This window comes from Loxodonta africana, chromosome 9, assembly GCF_030014295.1.
Source record: "Loxodonta africana isolate mLoxAfr1 chromosome 9, mLoxAfr1.hap2, whole genome shotgun sequence".
Classification (NCBI taxonomy): domain Eukaryota; kingdom Metazoa; phylum Chordata; class Mammalia; order Proboscidea; family Elephantidae; genus Loxodonta; species Loxodonta africana.
In genome coordinates this window covers 51,713,603-51,725,752 of record NC_087350.1, presented here as the reverse complement: position 1 = coordinate 51,725,752, position 12,150 = coordinate 51,713,603, and the positions used below count along the sequence as shown (strand labels likewise).

The following is a 12,150-nucleotide window of genomic DNA, read 5'->3' as shown; positions in this document are numbered from 1 at the left end:
GGCACAGAGAAGTAATTAGACCAGGGTCACATAGTAAGTCCTTAAGGCATGACCCAGGCCTAGGCTCTTTATACCACTCAAAAATGGAAGCTAAAAATCATATTTGGAATAAGAAAGCACAGCCTAGGAACAAAGCAGGATCAATGTATGTCTAAAGAAAGAGGAAAAAAATTTGGTAAAAAGTATGGTTACCCCATAATTATTGAGTAATCCTTATATGCTAGGCAATACTATACCTGCATTGTCTCTAACTTTCTCAGCCACCCTGTGAGATAGGCATTATCATCTCCATTATATAAATGAGGAAAATTAGGCTCAAGAAGGTTAAGTTGTCTTCCAAAAATCACCTAGGTAGAAAGGCCGGAGTTCAGTTTCAAAACCAAGTCTTCTGAATTGAAAACTCCGCCTTAACCACCACACCAACTTGCCTCTCAACAAACTTGATGAAAAACAAAGCAAAACACAACAAAAAATGACAGGCAGCCTGGATTAGTACACAAGCGCATCTCTTGCTGGCTGGACTGAGGAGTGCTGAGCTAATGATGTCAGGGTGGGGTTTGCTCTGAAGACAGTGACATGGCAGAGCTCTTCCTGCAAACAAAAACAGGAGGCCTCAACTGAGCATTTCAGTAAAATCTTAACTGCTGATGAATTACATGAATTTTTCCTTTAGGAGAGGATGGAAGTAAAAAGAAAATAGAAATGAGGAGCTTAAAGAAGGCCAGAAAGCCCATTAGCACTTTTGACAGATCCAAAGATAACTCTGAAGCCACCAAAGCATGGCCTCAAGAGTCTGCCAAGAAGCTTCACGCTGGGTAGAAATATGTTACACAGCTTGCCGTCCAAATAGGGAGACACAGCGTCAGAGACAAATCCTGCGCCTTATTTTGGTGAGAGGAAGAAAAAAAAATCACAAGGATACTTTCAGGGAGGGGGGAAGGAACATCTCTGAAAAAAAAAATACCACTTGGTGAAGGTATAGCCCCCCATCCCCAATGAGGTTCTAGGGGACCCTGGTGGTGGTTCCAAAAACTCTACACAGGTATGTTAAAAATATGTAACATTTAGCCAAATTCTCTCTAAACTGTCATGTACTTTTTTTGGTATTTCTCATCCCATCTGTGCTGATTACCAAGATATTTGTGTCTAAACAGAAGCTGTCTTTCTTATCTGCTTCCTCCCCTGCCTCTTTCCTTCTAGGATACCACCCGACTGAGCAGGTGGGAGTGGGTGGCAGTGGCAACAGCCCTGGGAACCTCACTCAGCTGCGGGAGCACCGGTGGGGTAGAGAGGGCCTTTGGGCGCAGCTAGCTGTAGGGAGCACTTATAGCTCCCACCAAGCTGAACTCAGAAGAAAACTCCCTGGAGGGATCCCCCCAGTTTAAGTAGCCAGTAGCCTGAGTCACTCCAGTCCTCTATTTCTCACACCTGCCATGCCTTTTCACATCCCCAGGCCTTTATCTCTGCTGTTTCCTCTGCCTAGAATGTTCTTCTTTTCCTTGAGAATATCCACCTAACTTTTCAAGACTCAGCTTACATGTCAACTCCTCCTGGAATGCTTCCCCAACTGCCCATTCTTCAAACTCTCCTTTGTGCTTCTGCATCAGTTTGTCCCCATTTTACGACTACTCAGTTATAACTATATTTTTGCTACTAGACTGAGGTCTCTTTGGGTAAAAAAATGTATCCCACCATCTAGCAGTTTGATGAAGGAATGAATCAGTGAGTGGAGGAAGCAACTGACTGATGATGCCTTGTCCTTAGAGTGTGAGAAATGTGACATAATAAGAAATGTACCAGCCTGGAAAAGGGACAATGTGGTATATTAGGAAGAACATAGCATTTGACTTCAGAAAGCATGGGTCTGAGCCTAGTGAAGTAATCAATTACTTATTAATGGTGAAGGTCCATAGAGAAAGTACTGATGCTGGAGACTGCACAAAACCAAAACAAACAAACAAACAAAAAAACCCAAACCCGTTGCACAAAGGCAGGTAAAATAGCTGGGCGGGTAGCTTTTTAAGGTCTCTGTGTTACATTTATTAAAAGTGTAAATAAATAGGTGGTTTGCTCATGGGGTAACTGTGGGAACTGTACATAGAAAAGCAGGTGTTCGTTTCACAACCAGGTCAGTCATGTTTCTCAGATGGGTAAGATCAGAGTGCAGGGAGGTTAGGAGAAGGAGAAGAGAAAGCTTCCATGGCAAGTTGTCCTAGGAGAAGACTGCAGACAGAACATACTTAAATTTGTAAGACACAGGTATGCCTTCTCTTACAGCGTCTTCAGTGGAACTAAGTCCTTCACACCCCATTGCTATCTCCCATAGCCAGGCAATCAACAAAGCGTGTATTTAACTCCTATGATGTATCTAGCACCACCCTAGGAGCTGGGACTACAGAGACAAACAAGACACGATCCCCATTTTCTAGGAGGTGGAGGCTGGTTACGTTAGTCACAGAATACCAGTGTACAAAGTACAGTGGTCAAGGTTACACAAACTGCAGGGCTGGCTGAGAAGGGAAGAGGGGCTGGGGAAGACTGACAGAGAGGAAAACATTTTGTCTGGGCCTCCCAATAGGGGTTCACTCAGTAAACAGCGGAGAAGGGTATTCCAGGAGGGGCAAAGGCAGGGAGGTGAGAGGAGCTACATGCAGGCCAGTACAGTGAAGGGTGAGGTAAAGTGTCAGGGAGTGGTGGTGAGACAGATAGGGTTAACTGTGCTGGTGGATCAAAAGAGCTGTTAAAAGATTACCATCTAGAAGTTGGGTAAACAGGAACCACACCCTGTCAACAAGAGATAAGGCTGAAACAACTCATGAATTACTATCTCCTTCTTAGTGTTTTTCTAGTCCCTTCCCCCATTACAGGCTCCCACATGCGCAGAGAACAAAGTGTGACTGCTGTTTAACCTTCCTTAGCCCTCCAAAGATGGTGATGGAGTGCCAAAGATTAGTGCACTTGCGCGATATCCCATAATTAGTGATTCCCAGGGCTGCCGAGAGGACTCCATCTTGAATATCAGTGGGTTCCATCTTGGATTCCAGACTTGCAACCTAATTAACGCGCACTGCCATTCTGAGAAGTACCCGCCCCTTGAAAGAAGCCCACTAAATATTCATTACTCTGTTGTTTCTACCGAACCCATATAAGCCCTAGCCTTGCTTCCCTTTTCGAGTCAGTCTTTTGGAGAGGCTTAGATCCCCGCTGACACCTTTTGCTTGACTCAAGCAAATTAAGCTTGCTGAAGATAAAAGTTTGTCTTTCACGTGTATTCTTACTCGGGAAAAGACAAGGACCCTTTGTGTCAGATTGGCAACTGGTAACAGTGCGACAGGAGACTCTGAGTCAGATTCTGTGGGAGCCTAGACTTTACTCATGGGGAGCTGCTGAATGAACATGACATGATCATATTTATGTTTCAGAAAATCTTTCTAGAGGCCATGTGGAAGATGGATAGGAGAGGGCAAACAGGAGGCAGGGCAATCAGTTAGCAGGCTATGGCCATATTCCAGGAAATAAATTAATAAAACAAACAAACTACTCATGTGAAAGCTTCTGAGATGGACATGAGAGGTATCTGCAAAGTGGAATCATAGACTTGACAATAAGTCAGGCTTGCGGAGTAAGGAACGAAGAATCTCAGTGACCTCCAGGCTTCCAGGTTACTGTACACCATACTTGTCCAAACAGTTTTTTAAAGGGAGAGTACATTCATTTAACAGACGATAAACTCTTCTCCTAAAGAATCATCATCCCTATCAAACATGGTGTCACTGGCCTTCTAGGCCTAGTGTCCTGAATTATGCCTCCACAGCCAAGCCTATGAAACTATTCTGTGTGGCTCACCTGCTTGGAAACGAAAACCGTGCTTAGAGGCACTACCTCCCACTGTCCGTGCTCAAAAGATCTTAGTCTTCTTAGTGTCAGTACGTTTTTAGGGTTAAGGATATTCCTTTTCTACTCATGGAGTTTAAACACTACCTTAGTTATAAATAGTTATGTCTGCCTATCCACCTACCATTTATTACGTGCCACTCTGTTGAGCTGGTAGCAGGGATACAAAGCTGATACTACCCATTCTGGAAAGAGCTCAAAACCAGGAAAGGTCTCTGGACAACACGGACAGAGCAGACTGGAAGTTTAGTTTCAAAAGAGGCACACCTCATATAAGCCCTTAAGACTCTCTCTAAGGATTCAGTTATCACCTCCACAAAGAAATGATGTTAAAAGTCTCTTCCAGCTCCGACCCTCTGTGGTTCTAAATCCAGATAAAGAGGAAGGGAATGACACCTGGCAAAACTCCACTCCCCCAGGAGAAGCCCCATAATGGTTGCTCCCTCCTGGCTGTCCCTGCTGGTTCCTCCACCAAGCCAGGTGGCTGGGGAATTCAGGCTCACTGTGATCCACGCCTGAGGTTATGAAGCAGGTGGGGTGGGTATGCTGATGGAGGGTTAGGGGTGCAAGGGGATATAGTAGGGCTTAGAGAGAAAGCATCTTAGGTTCAATACCTTAGAGAAATGAGATAATCCCCACACCAAAGAACCAACTCTAAGCTGGGTACTCCTTGGAGCCTTTGAAACAGATGCTAGTCTACCCCACTGTCTGCCAGTTTATTAGTCTTTGTGACTTTTAGCATCATACCCAGTTCTGATGATAAACACTTACTGAATTGTGTTTGAAGGAGGCTTTCAATGGGAAGAGGCTAAGTTTTGTCAATGGGTATGGATTTCTGGAACGATTCCCATTCCAATTATTTTACCATAATGGAAACCTTTAAAATTGTCAACTGATTTTTTTTTTTAAGGATAATTTAGGTTACCTTACTTGTGCTGAATTCTTAAAAAGGAATTACAAATTTGAATTCTAGAACAATCTGTCTGAGAAAGAATCCCATAACCTCAAATAAGCAGTCAAACCAGAAAAGTATTTTACAAGAAAGAAAGCAGAGTTTACCCAGAGGTCAACTTTCATCCCTCTCTGTGAATGGAAAAACCATTACAATAAACAATTACCTGACAACTCTTAAGAGCAACAATGGAATTCTCTATAATCTCAGTACTTGATAATAGGTCTTCTACTACCAGCTCAACTTGTTTATTTTTGAAAGTCACTATGAGTTCATAAATCTTTTCTATATCATGGAGCATCTTTTGACAAAGTGGAATCTGGGCAATGTTATATGTAACTGTCCATTCTAAATGCTTTCCTTGCATCATTAACCACTTGCTATGACACTGGCCAGATAATTAAGACGGGTTTGTTTAATTCTCTAAATGAAGTTCTCTATTATTATCCATTAATCAAAAGTAAACTTCAAGGCCTGGCCACTAAGAAAATCCCTTATACTACCAGTTTACAACGTAATTATTATCACATATCTCTTCATGATCTGTGACTTTTTTAATGCAGGTCAAATGTCTAAAATTTATAAAGATTTATGCCCATTTAATTACTGCCTGTATAAAATTCACTCCTACGTGTGTTATATCTTGATAGACAGAGAAAACCCTGACGAGCAATTATGTAGTGATAGTTTTTCAGTGAAATGGAAGAAAATATTTTTGCCAAAAAAATTGTGGAAATAATGAGATTTAACTTCAACAGGGATCTGAAAGAATTAATTTTCTACATTTGTTTCTCATTAATGTCTTGAAGACACATTGGCCCAAAAGCAAAGTGAAAGGGACTACTATTTTTCCTTCCTCTCCTGGGAGGGTCTGCACTGCTAATTCACTCATCCAGTCATTCGTTCCATAATACATATTGAACATCTACTATGTTCTAGGTACAGTGCTAATTACAGAAATGTAGTAATTAAAAAACAAAACAAAACTGATATCTGTCTTTAAGAAAGGAAAGATGGCATTAAACAAATACACAATTAATTATATGATTTACACTTATGGTGAGTGACTTTTTTTTTAAAAGAGTACAGGGAGCTATGGAGTGACAGGTCCTAGGACCCAGCACCATTTAAATGCTGGAATCAGTCTGACCTGGGTGTGAATCCTAGTTTTAGCTTTTCCTGGTTGTGTGACCTGGAGCCCTAATGGCACAGTGGTTAAGAACTTGGCTGCTAATCCAAAGGTCAGCAGTTCAAATCCACCTGCTGCTCCTTGGAAACCCTATGGGGCAGTTCTACTCCGTCCTACAAGGTCACGAAGAGTCAGAACTGACTCGATGGCAATGGGTTTGGTTTTTGGTTTCGGTTGGTTGTGTGACATCTCTGGTTTTCATCTCCTCATCAGAACAGAGCTAAGAACAACCACACTATACGACTGTTGGGGCATAATAGTGTGTGGTGCACAGCAGGTGTTCAATAAATACCAACTCTTTTCTCTCTTTTTTACATTATCTCTTCACTGAAGCTGTCCATAAGAACATGATTATCTGGTGACATAATTAAATTCCGTATCTTCCTGTTCTCTCAAGTTCAGTATGTTCCTTAGAGGAGACAATCCATAGATGTTTACAGAACACATCCTATATATTACAGACACTGGAGCCCTGGACTCCATTCTCTAAATTAGTCCCAGGCTTCAGAAATGCTGATGTCAACGGGGCATGCTAAGGGAATTTTGTTGCCAAATATTATACCCCATGAAAGGAAAGGTACTGGTCCTCACAACCAAGGCTGTCAGCAAAAACCTAGAAAAGACAAGCTCTAGGAAGTCATATTCTCCAGCCCTTAGCCACAGCTCAGGCCTCAAGAGAGGAAGACTAGAATTCTAGGAAAGCTGAGGGAAGAAGGGAATGACAAGGCCCATTTAAAGCAGCATCTGTATTGCAACAGGCACTGTATTTGGAACTTTACATTTAATATTTCATTTGTTCCTCAGATTTTTTCTTTATTAGATAAGAACACTGTGGCTCAAAGAGTGTAAGTAACTAGCCAAGGTCCCAGAATGGTGGACTCCAGAGTCCAGCTGTCTCCAGAATTCATGTTCTTTCCACTACAGCATACTATATCATATTAACAACTCCACAGTTATTGTTTCAATTTGCAATGCAGCAATTTAGTCATTTTAAATTAATCCTTGAAAAATCACCAAGAGATTAAAATGCTAATTTCAACATGGCTAGCGCTCAATAGTAATTCTATGTCAAAAATCATACAAATTGGTCCTACAAAAGTTCAGACTCTCCTTAGAGGAAAGACTTTCCTGCTTCATTTCATATTTGAGAGAGAAAAAATAAATTTTCTCCTCACGAATATAAAAAGTCAACTCTAGGGAATCAAGGGGGTACTGTAGAAACAAAATACTCTGGGTCCTTACAAACTGGGGCTGCTACACCCCACTTAGGAGCAGATCTTGGGCGGGTAACCTCAGGTCTGTGAGCTCTGGGTTCCTTACATGCAAAACAGGGTTTCTGTCTACCTCACAGAGTAGCTATAGGGATTAAAATGGAATCATGTATGTAGAAATCTGGCAGATTGTTATTATTCTTGCTTAGAAACAAACATTATATTGGTTTGCAAAGGAGGATTTAGGGGACAATGGGTCATACACAGAGAATTAATTCATTAGTGGCAAAACCAGCGGAGAGAATGTAAATGTTTTAAATGGTGGGAGGAGGGGAGGCTGCATACAGTGCAGAGAGGAATTGGAGGTGGGGTTATCAAGAAGACAATTTTTTACAATTATTTCTAATCTCAATAATTGTGGCTTTGGAAATTTAGAAATTACTTGAACTTTCAGGTAACTTAAATTTAAGTTCTAAAGGAATTCTCAGACCTTAAAAAAAAAAAAGCAAACCTAACTGAGCAATAATTTTTATTGTAACAGTATTTATAACAGAAAAAACATTAGAAACAATCTAAATGTCTATTAATAGGGAAATCACAACTAAAACATTGTGGGGATTTCCAGTTAAATAAGGTGAATTAAACATATATATTTATCTTTTCTCTCTCCTGATACCTTCCCCTAAAAGACAATTCAAGAGTGGTTCTTAACCTGAGGCCATTTGGACACCCTCTCACCTCCTCCCCACCATGGACACTGGCAATATCTGGAGGCATTCTGGTTGTTACAACTGGGTGGGGGGTGGCTACTGAGGGGTGCTACAGGCATCTAGTGGTAGGGGCCAGGGTGTTGCTAAATATCCTATAACGCACAGGACAATCCCGCACAGCAAGAATTATCTGGCCCAAGCTGCCAACAATGCTGAGGCTGAGACACCAAAGGTAATGGACTTCACAGTCCAAAGGAGGCTGAAATCTAAGGCTGGGGTGGGTGGATAGGGCAATAAGCATCAAGTCTTATTCACACCACCAAACCAAACCCGTTGCCGTCGAGTCGATTCCAACCCACAGTGACCCCATAGGACAGAATAGAACTGGCCATAGGGTTTCCAAGCAGTGGCTGGTAGATTCAAACTATCAACCTTTTGGTTAGCAGCTGAGCTCTTAGCCACTGCACCACTAGGGCTCTATATGCACCAAAGAATTCCAAAAAGCTCAGGAATTGGAGACACCCAGAACCTCTGAAAGCTAGAAAGAAGGGTATAAATAAAAATAAGAGTAATTCAATTCCAAGATTCTCCTCCCTCAACTCACGTACCTAGTCAACTGGTTCTCCCATACCTCTTCAGAAGAATGAAGGTTTACTTTCAAGAGAAAATGAACCAGAAAGGCTTGGGTCAAGTGTAGCTGAAGATGGGAGATAAAGCATTAAATCAAAAATGGGGCGGGGGGAAACCCCTGAGGGAGCAGGAGATCAGTGGGATGCAGACCCCAAATTCTCACAAAAAGACCATACTTAATGGTCTGACTAAGACTAGAGGAATCCCGGCGGTCATGGTCCCAAACCTTCTGTTGGCCCAGGACAGGAACCATTCCTGAAGACAACTCATCAGACATGAAAGGGACTGGACAGTGGGTAGGAGAGAGATGCTGATGAAGAGTGAGCTATTTGTATCAGGTGGACACTTGAGACTGTGTTGGCATCTCCTGTCTGGAGGGGGGATGGGAGGATAGAGAAAGTTGGAAGCTGGCAAAATTGTCATGAGAGACTGGAAGGGCTGACTCATTAGGGGGAGAGCAAGCGGGAGTACGGTATAAGGTGTATATAAACTTATATGTGACAGTTTGACTTGATTTGTAAACATTCACTTGAAGATCAATAAAAGTTAATAAAAAAAAAAAAGTTAGAAATAGAACTACCATACAACCCAGAAATCCCACTCCTCAGAATATATCCTAGAGAAATAAGAGCATTTACACGAACAGGCATTTGCACACCCATGTTTATTGCAGCACTGTGTACAATAGCAAAAAGCTGGAAGCAACCAAGGTGTCCATCAATGGATGAATGGTTAAATAAATTGTGGTATATTCACATAATGGAATATTACGCATCGATAAAGAACAGTGACGAATCTGTGAAACATTTCATAACATGGAGGAACCTGGAAGGCATTATGCTCAGTGAAATAAGTCAGAGGCAAAAGGACAAATATTGTATAAGACCACTATTATAAGATCTTGAGAAATAGTATAAACTAAGAAGAACACATACTTTTGTGGTTATGAGGGGGGTGGGGGTGGGAGAGGGTTATTTACTGATTAGTTAGTAGATAAGAACTACTTTAGGTGAAGGGAAGGACAATACTCAATACACGGAAGGTCAGCTCAACTGGACCGGACCAAAAGCAAAGAAGTTTCCGGGATAATCTGAATGCTTCAAAGGTCAGCGGAGCAAGGGCAGGGGTTTGGGGACTATGGCTTAAGAGGACTTCTAAGTCAATTGGCAAAATAATTCTATTATGAAAACATTCTGCATCCCACTTTGAAATGTGGCGTCTGGGGTCTTAAATGCTAAAAAGCGGCCATCTAAGATGCATCAATTGGTCTCAACCCACCTGGATCAAAGGAGAATGAAGAACACCAAGGTCACACGATAACTATGAGCCCAAGAGACAGAAAGGGCCACAGGAACGAGACTTACATCATCCTGAGACCAGAAGAACTAGATGGTGCCTGGCCACAACCGATGACTGCCCTGACAGGGAGCTCAACAGAGAACCCCTGAGGGAGCAGGAGATCAGTGGGATGCAGACCCCAAATTCTCATAAAAAGACCATACTTAATGGTCTGACTGAGACTAGAGGAATCCCGGTGGCCATGGCCCCCAAACCTTCTGTTGGCCCAGGACAGGAACCATTCCCGAAGACAACTCATCTGACATGGAAAGGACTGGACAAAGGGTTGGAGAGAGATGCTGATGAAGAGTGAGCTACTTGTATCAGGTGGACACTTGAGACTGTGTTGGCATCTCCTGTCTAGAGGGGAGATAGGAGGGTAGAGAGGGTTAGAAACTGGCAAAATTGTCACGAAAGGAGAGATTGGAAGGGCTGACTCATTAGGGGGAGAGTAAGTGGGAGTGTGGAGTAAGGTGTATATAAGCTTATACGTGACAGACTGACTTGATTTGTAAACGTTCACTTAAAGCTCAATAAAAATTATTAAAAATAAATAAATAAATAAAATGGGGGGGGCCTAAATTAAAGCATACATACTAAATGTTGACACCCATAACCCTTCCTTCCTCCAACTCAGCTTCCAGAACACTGATAATAAAATTTATGCTTTCCAGGTAAGAAACTGGAAGATTCACCCCTGAGTTCAAAAAACAAGATTCTGATACCAATATTTAAGAGTCTCTCTCCATCAACCATCATCTTCAATAAAGCCCACCAGGTAGCAAGCCCCATTCATGAACACAGAGCTTCCAATCAGCTTTTTAGTGCCTCATTCTTAAATGTGACTGGGCAACCATTTGAGGAAAGCCTCTACCATAAAATACAAAAAGCAAAACAAAAAAACAGAAGAGTGGGACAATGAAGAAAAAGACAATGCAATGAGAAGAACAAATTTTAAAACCTATAAATAAAAGACTCAGAGAAATGAGAGAAAAATTACATCTATGAAACAAGAATATCATTAAAAAGGGAAAAATTTACTGAACAACAACAAAAAGTGCTTGGATATTAACAGTATGATAGTAGAAATAAGAAATTTAAAAGGGTGGAAAGATCAATTGAATAAAGTAGAAAGAAGACTGAAAAAGAGATGGAAAACAGGCGGGAAAAGATAAGAAAATTAGAAGATCAATGTCCTACCACAGGAAAAAAAAAAAAAATTTTTTTTGAGGTCCCAGAAAAAGAAAGATAAAACAAAGAAGATTTTTTCCAAAGAAATAATGTGAGAAAATTTCCCAGCAAGAACATGAGTTTCCACACTGAATGGACACAAGTGCCCAGCACAATAGATGAAAACGAACCCACAGCAAGGCACACTGTTGTGTAATTTCAGCATCCAAATCTGAAAAACTAAACCCATTGCCATGAGTTGATTTCAACTCATAGTGACCCTTTAGGACAGAGTAGAACTGCCTTATAGGGTTTCCAAGGTTGTAATCTTTACAGGAGCAGACTGCCACATCTTTCTCACACGGCCAGCCTGATGGGTTTGAACAGCTGATCTTTTGGTAAGCAGCCAAGCACTTAACCACTGTACCACCAGGGCTCCTAATTTCAGCACTCTAGGGACAAATAAAGAAAAAAGAATCAGGAATGAAAATGGCTAAGACTTCTTGGTTGCAACAGGAATACTAGAAATCAAGGGAGCGATGTCTTCAAAGTTGTGAAGGTAAAGGTGACTTCCAACCAAGAATTCTAAACAAAGTCAAACTATCAATTAAGTACAAGAACAGAATAGTCATTTTCAGTCATGCAAGGTCTAAAAGGGTTGCCTCCAATGCCCAGTTTCTCAGGATACTACTGAAGAATGTTTTTCCAAAATGACAGAGGAAAATCAAGAAACAGACAGACATGAAGTCCAGAAACTCTTACGTGACAAAAAGTCGTACAAGAAATGAAATGCAGTCAATATCTACTACCCAATTCCATACTTTAATTCAAATGTAAACATTAACTACCGATTTAACAATTTTATAATTAATTAAATTGTAATTTCTTTTTCTAGTCTTGACTTTTTTTGTTGTAATTATTTTTCTAGCTTCTTGAATTGAAAGTCAATTCATTATTTTCCATATTTTTTATTTATAATAAAGGCATTCAAAGCTATGAATTTTCCCCTAGGTGTGGTTTTGGCCACATCCCTTAGTTTTTTGCTGCTTGTCATTC

At 41.1% G+C, this 12,150-nt stretch overlaps 1 protein-coding gene across 26 annotated transcripts in view; it reads right to left on the bottom strand.

Annotated features, from left to right (window-relative positions):
* The window catches only part of DENND1A (DENN domain containing 1A), a 566,188-nt gene that overhangs the window by 287,652 nt on the left and 266,386 nt on the right, over window positions 1-12,150 (bottom strand). The window lies entirely within an intron of this gene.